Source organism: Morone saxatilis, unplaced genomic scaffold, assembly GCF_004916995.1.
Source record: "Morone saxatilis isolate NCDOM2014 unplaced genomic scaffold, NCSU_SB_2.0 Contig5, whole genome shotgun sequence".
Classification (NCBI taxonomy): Eukaryota; Metazoa; Chordata; class Actinopteri; family Moronidae; genus Morone; species Morone saxatilis.
In genome coordinates this window covers 23,526,883-23,532,216 of record NW_023340095.1, presented here as the reverse complement: position 1 = coordinate 23,532,216, position 5,334 = coordinate 23,526,883, and the positions used below count along the sequence as shown (strand labels likewise).

The 5,334-nt window shown below is 37.5% G+C and overlaps 1 long non-coding RNA gene and 1 pseudogene across 1 annotated transcript; one reads left to right on the top strand and one right to left on the bottom strand.

Moving 5' to 3' along the window:
* The window catches only part of LOC118338648, a 21,168-nt pseudogene extending 20,921 nt beyond the window's left edge, over window positions 1-247 (top strand).
* Window positions 248-1,977: 1,730 nt separating this feature from the next.
* LOC118338892 lies at window positions 1,978-5,328 on the bottom strand. The gene is made up of 4 exons (XR_004797291.1): window positions 4,651-5,328; window positions 4,336-4,501; window positions 4,150-4,242; window positions 1,978-3,389 (listed from the first exon to the last, which is right to left on the bottom strand). It is a non-coding gene; the product is annotated as an uncharacterized LOC118338892 (long non-coding RNA).
* Window positions 5,329-5,334: the final 6 nt, after the last annotated feature.

Genomic DNA, 5,334 nt, shown 5'->3' with positions numbered 1-5,334 from the left:
GACTCTTGGTGTTGTTGTAGTTGTGTTTCTAATATGTCTCTGCCCATGTTATTGTGTTTCTCTTACAGGCCAAGTTGGCTTTCTCAATATTTCATCTGCAGCTTTTGTAATATGTTTGCTGTATTTTAACTCCTGTCTAAACCCTATGATCTATGCCTTTTTTTATCCCTGGTTTAGAAAATCCATTAAGCTCATTGTTACATTGAAGATACTGCAGACCGACTCCTGTGAGGCCAACATACTGTAGAGAGACTCTGGGTGAGGCCTGAAATTAGACCTTCAGCATGAACAGAACAATGTACTTGGTCATGATAATTCCCCTTTTGTTTAATTCAACAGTAAAGGTACTTGGGTTTTGTTCATTTGCATGTAGTTTTGGCAAATCACCACCTATAGGGCAATTAACAGTAACCTCAGAACCACAAGAAATACTAAAAATAACTGTATCATCATCATTAATTTGTAGCATACCAGCCAATTAAACAGAATCTTAGACTTATATATATATATATATATATATATATAGGAATTGTTTGTCAGCTTCATACATTTTTGCACACAAGTTAAAAGGTCTAGTGTGTAACATTTAGAAGGATATATTGTCACAAATTGACAATGCCAATAAATCCTACACACTGGACCTTTTAACTAAGTAATTCCATAAAAAACTCCTAAATCCTGACGAACATACATATCACTCTCAGACCAAAACACAAATAATGTGAGCACAATGACGATGACAATTTGCCAATTTGTATTTACATTTATGTTGTACAGTTGGTCGGATAATGCATTGGTGATGCTTTTCACAGAAAGGTCAAAGTGACCTCAAAATTACCTTACCAAAAGGTCTAAGGTCATCTCTACTCTAAAATCATAATGTCCTGGAAAAATACTTTTTTGTTATTTATTGTTATTCAACAACATAACCTTGGAATAGAAGGAGAGATTGTAGTGTTATTTCACAGTTAGTGAGAAGGAGCAAGGAGTGAGAAATCAGTAAACAGCAAGGGAAAAATACAGCAGATTTTTCCCTTGCTGTTTACTTATTTTACTAACTACCACAGCTAATTGTTAGTCTCATGAGTATAATTCCTGTATGTTATTTAAGTTGTAATCTCAACTTAACTTTTTTTTTTACATCTTTATGTTTATGTGAAGGTGGGTGTGGTTTACACTCAGCTGCAGGAGAGAGAGAGGTGTGGGGAAGGCTTGTGAGAGCAGCGTGAGGTGAGTTGATTATCTCAGCTGGTACTCATTGAGTAACAATTCTCTCCTCTCTTAATGCAGTAGTATACTGGACCTGAGTTGGCCGCCACACACAAACCAAACAGGATGTCTGGTGTGAACTGTCACAGATTCTGGAAGAGGGCTAGAGAAGCCTCAGAAGAGTTGTAAAGCTCAGTGTTTTTTATTGACGGTGTGTGCGGCTGAGGGCCAATAAATGTTGATGAATTGACCTGTGGTGCTGTATTGTGTGTTGAAGGAACCCATGCACTGTAAAACCCGATGAGTTAGTTCAACTTAAACCATGTAAGGAAACCTATTGCCTTAAACCATTTAGTTTATTAACTCAAACAATTTAAGTATACATTTTTTTTATTTGAGTACTGTTAACGCAAGTACTGTTAAATTAACTTGGGTAAAGTTTGTTGTACTAATTCAATTCAGTTAATTGGACTCAAAACTAGTAAGTATGTTACACTTATATGCAGCATTTATCTAAACTTGTTTAAAATGTGGTAACAGAATTCATCTGAATAAAGTAAGAACAACTTCAATTAATCTTCTTTATACAAATGTTTCTACTTAAAATGAATTTACTGTTTCTTCTGCTAAATCAAATTATTACATTCTAGTTCTGACAACTTCAAACTTTGTTGTGGCTACTCACTTCATTTGAGGAAACCGATTGCCTTAAACCACTTAAGTTGTATTAACTCATTATAGACAAACACACATCTGACAATACTTAATTTATTTAGTTGAATGCTCTCAACTGAATACACATTTCAATGTTTACAACTCTAAGAAGAAACTGTAATAATCTACACTTACTTTTGTATTTCTTTAACCTTAATTCCCTCCCCCCAGCAAATCCACTACTGATCTAAGTCACTCAAATCATCAACAAATCAAACTTTTTCCATCCATTTTACTCATCAGCTTCCTTTGTAAATATTTTGGATACTAAGGATTATGATCTGTGGCCTCTTTCACACTACAATAAAATAATTCTGCATAGTCCATTGTATTCTAAAGTTACCTGCTGGTTTAAGGTCCAAAAAAAGTCTACCAAATTTCCCATACACGTGCAATTTGTGTGGTACCTTACATAAACTGTCATGTACATTTTAATAGCTGATTTAATTGCTGACTTAACTATAATAATGATGCCAGCGATACTAGAAAGCCCTCCTGGAGCAGATACACATGTAGCTGCTTGCGGAAGAGGGGAACAATTTGGGGAAGGAGGCAATGCAAAACTAATAAAGCATATTGTTGAGCTTGCTGTGGCCTTGAAGATTGATATTATGCTCTATTATTATTACACTGCCTCTTCCCCAAACTGTTCTGCACTCCTGCAAGCAGCCAGTTCTTGTATTCATACCCAACAGTTAAGGCACATCTATTTACTGTAATTACCTGATTTAGAACACTTTGTTCAATTTGTGCACCCTTGAGTAACAGTGTCCATAATGTTACACACTGAAGCTGGTGAATTAAATGTCATACACATTTATGTGTACAATGAAACATGTTTTTTCCATGTGGTAATGCAGAAAGTGTGAATAACTCACATAATGCACAAACATATTGTAGAAAAAACTACGCAATCAAACTAAATAGAATAGAACTAGAATCAACAAGTCTTGTATCCTTGTTCAGTGATTTGCACATTATATATTAAAACACACAAAAATCCAAATTGAAAAGAACTGAGGGGTCATTAGTTCAATGTACACAAATTATTATCAGCAGTAAAATGCCCGAAGTTTCTCACTTGTTTAACTATGTTAGGCTCGCAAGCCAAAACAAAACATGCTGACCTTGAACAACAAAACCTGTTTGTCAATTTACTCCAGCTCATTTCTCAAGGCCTGTAACTTAGGTGTGAGCTGCTTTCTCCCATCATCAAGATTCAGGAAGACAACCTGGATGAACTCAAAGAAGCCACTGAGTTTCTCAGGGTAGCTCAAATGGAGAGCATAGATCAGTCCACACAAAATGACAAGTGAATCTGTCCAAGATCTGTGAGCCATTGCAACCTGATTCTCGAGGACGATAGACACATGGTGAGTTTCAAAGGGAACTCCTGCAGAAACCTTATCTTCATTTACCACTGCCACCAGAGCCACTGCCCCCTCTTGGGTTGCTTCCAACTCATCCTGAAAAGGGAACACATGTTCAGTGTTTTGAGTGTATTTGGACAAATCATTAAACTTATAAAAAGACTAATGAAAACATTATGTCATCATCACTGTTTAATGCAATAGTCAAGTAGAAGCAATATCAATAAAGGTAAATATGTTCCATGTATTAGTTCTGTGGTTGTGTTCTGTAGTTCTTAATTCTATTATTATGTGGTGTTACACTGTACTAACATCCTATACCAAACTGAGAATACAAGATTATTTAGGAAGATCATCGCCCTTAATTTCTCCTTCCATATAATGAGGAGAGAGTTCGAGTCCGGGTCTTCACTTGTTACTAATGTTTTGACAAAATATCTGATAAAGATCAGTTTACAGACGTGTATCTTGTTTTTACTGCTTCAAGACATAATGAAAGCCATTCCAATCACGTAAAACCCCTTTGATATTTATGAGGATCTGGATTTACAGAAGCTTCCTGAGTCTACAAGAGCACAAACAAATCTCTTTAAAACCAGTATGGAGAGGAGGAATGATTACACCAACAACTCTTTACTTGGATATACAGACATGCGAGCACTGCATTAAGATAAACTTGAAAACATTCAGAATCTTACCTGAATCTTTGTAGTACTAACAGTAAAAAATGTTAAAAAGAAACAACAGACAAACAGCAGAAGGCAGTTTATAATTTCATGATCATCAGTGATTTCTCTTTGAAAAGTATATGAAGGTATTGAGTTACGGATATGGGAAAAGGAGAATACAAAAATACCTTGCAAGTTTTGAAGACCTCTGATGAATCCTCGTTTAAATACAGTTGCAGGCCGGCCAGGGCTGCTGTTCTAGCCGGAGTGATGTTTTTGTCCTGTTCCACAAACAAAAAAATATGCCCCGGGGGGTGTTAAGGTCTGCTCCTCACATTCAACAGCAATGTAATGCATTGAAAAAATATTCTTACCTATATGCCATCAAAACATCTTCCATCTTCTCGCCAAAACTTCCAGTCTTCCTCTTCTTGTACAGTTCTAGCAGCTATGGGGTATATTTGTATACCCCTCAGCAAGTACAGCATAGAAGGAAAATGGTAGGTTTTGATTGGTGATTCTGTGAAATTCACCATACAGCTGCATGGAAAACAAAGCACGGGACATTTTCAGACAACTAGTCATACCATAATAAAACTCTTTCCAGATAAAGCATTGCTACAATGATGACTTTGACAATGTGTGCGTGTTACCATCATTTCAAGTGTCCTTTTCAAGATTGTACTCACTTGAGCTTCACAAAAGAGTGCAGGCCATCTCTCTTTTAGTTCGGCAATGGGAGGAGCTGAATTCACAATTTTCTTCACGCCTGAGTGCAAAGGTGCACTGCATATGTCCCTTTCCATCGATGTCTTCTTGAACTGCTCCACCATCTCAATCCTCTGGGTTTCCAATGTTTCCTTAGTTTCTCCATGGGGATAATTGGGAAGGAAGTTCACTTCCCCTCTTTTGGGTCTTTGGGGATTTTGGTCTTTGCTCCTGCACCCTCTGGATTGGTTTTGCTGCGCTTTCCTGCATTCACAGCTACATCCTTTATGCCAGCCCTGCTCAGTTTGGTCCTGTAGTTGCCCATCTTGAAGCGCAGTCTGTTCTTCCAACCCTCATACCCAGTTTTAGATCCGTTTTCATTCAGGCAGGGGTGTTTGCTCACCAGAGCCTCAGCTTTGCTAATCTGTTTGGTGCTAGGATAAGCTTTATGGTATATATGTCACCAGCCATCGCATCTAGTATGTTGTGTTTTTGATCCCTGGTCAACCCGACAGTTTTTCCCTCTTTCACAAATGCAGAGTTGCCCTCTCTTAGAGCATACTCCACCTCGTAGGAGAATGTTGGAACAACAAAAGTCTCTGGCCATCGGCAAAGACGCACTGGTGAATCAGTGTTATCAGACTGTCAGGATTCAGAAGGGAACC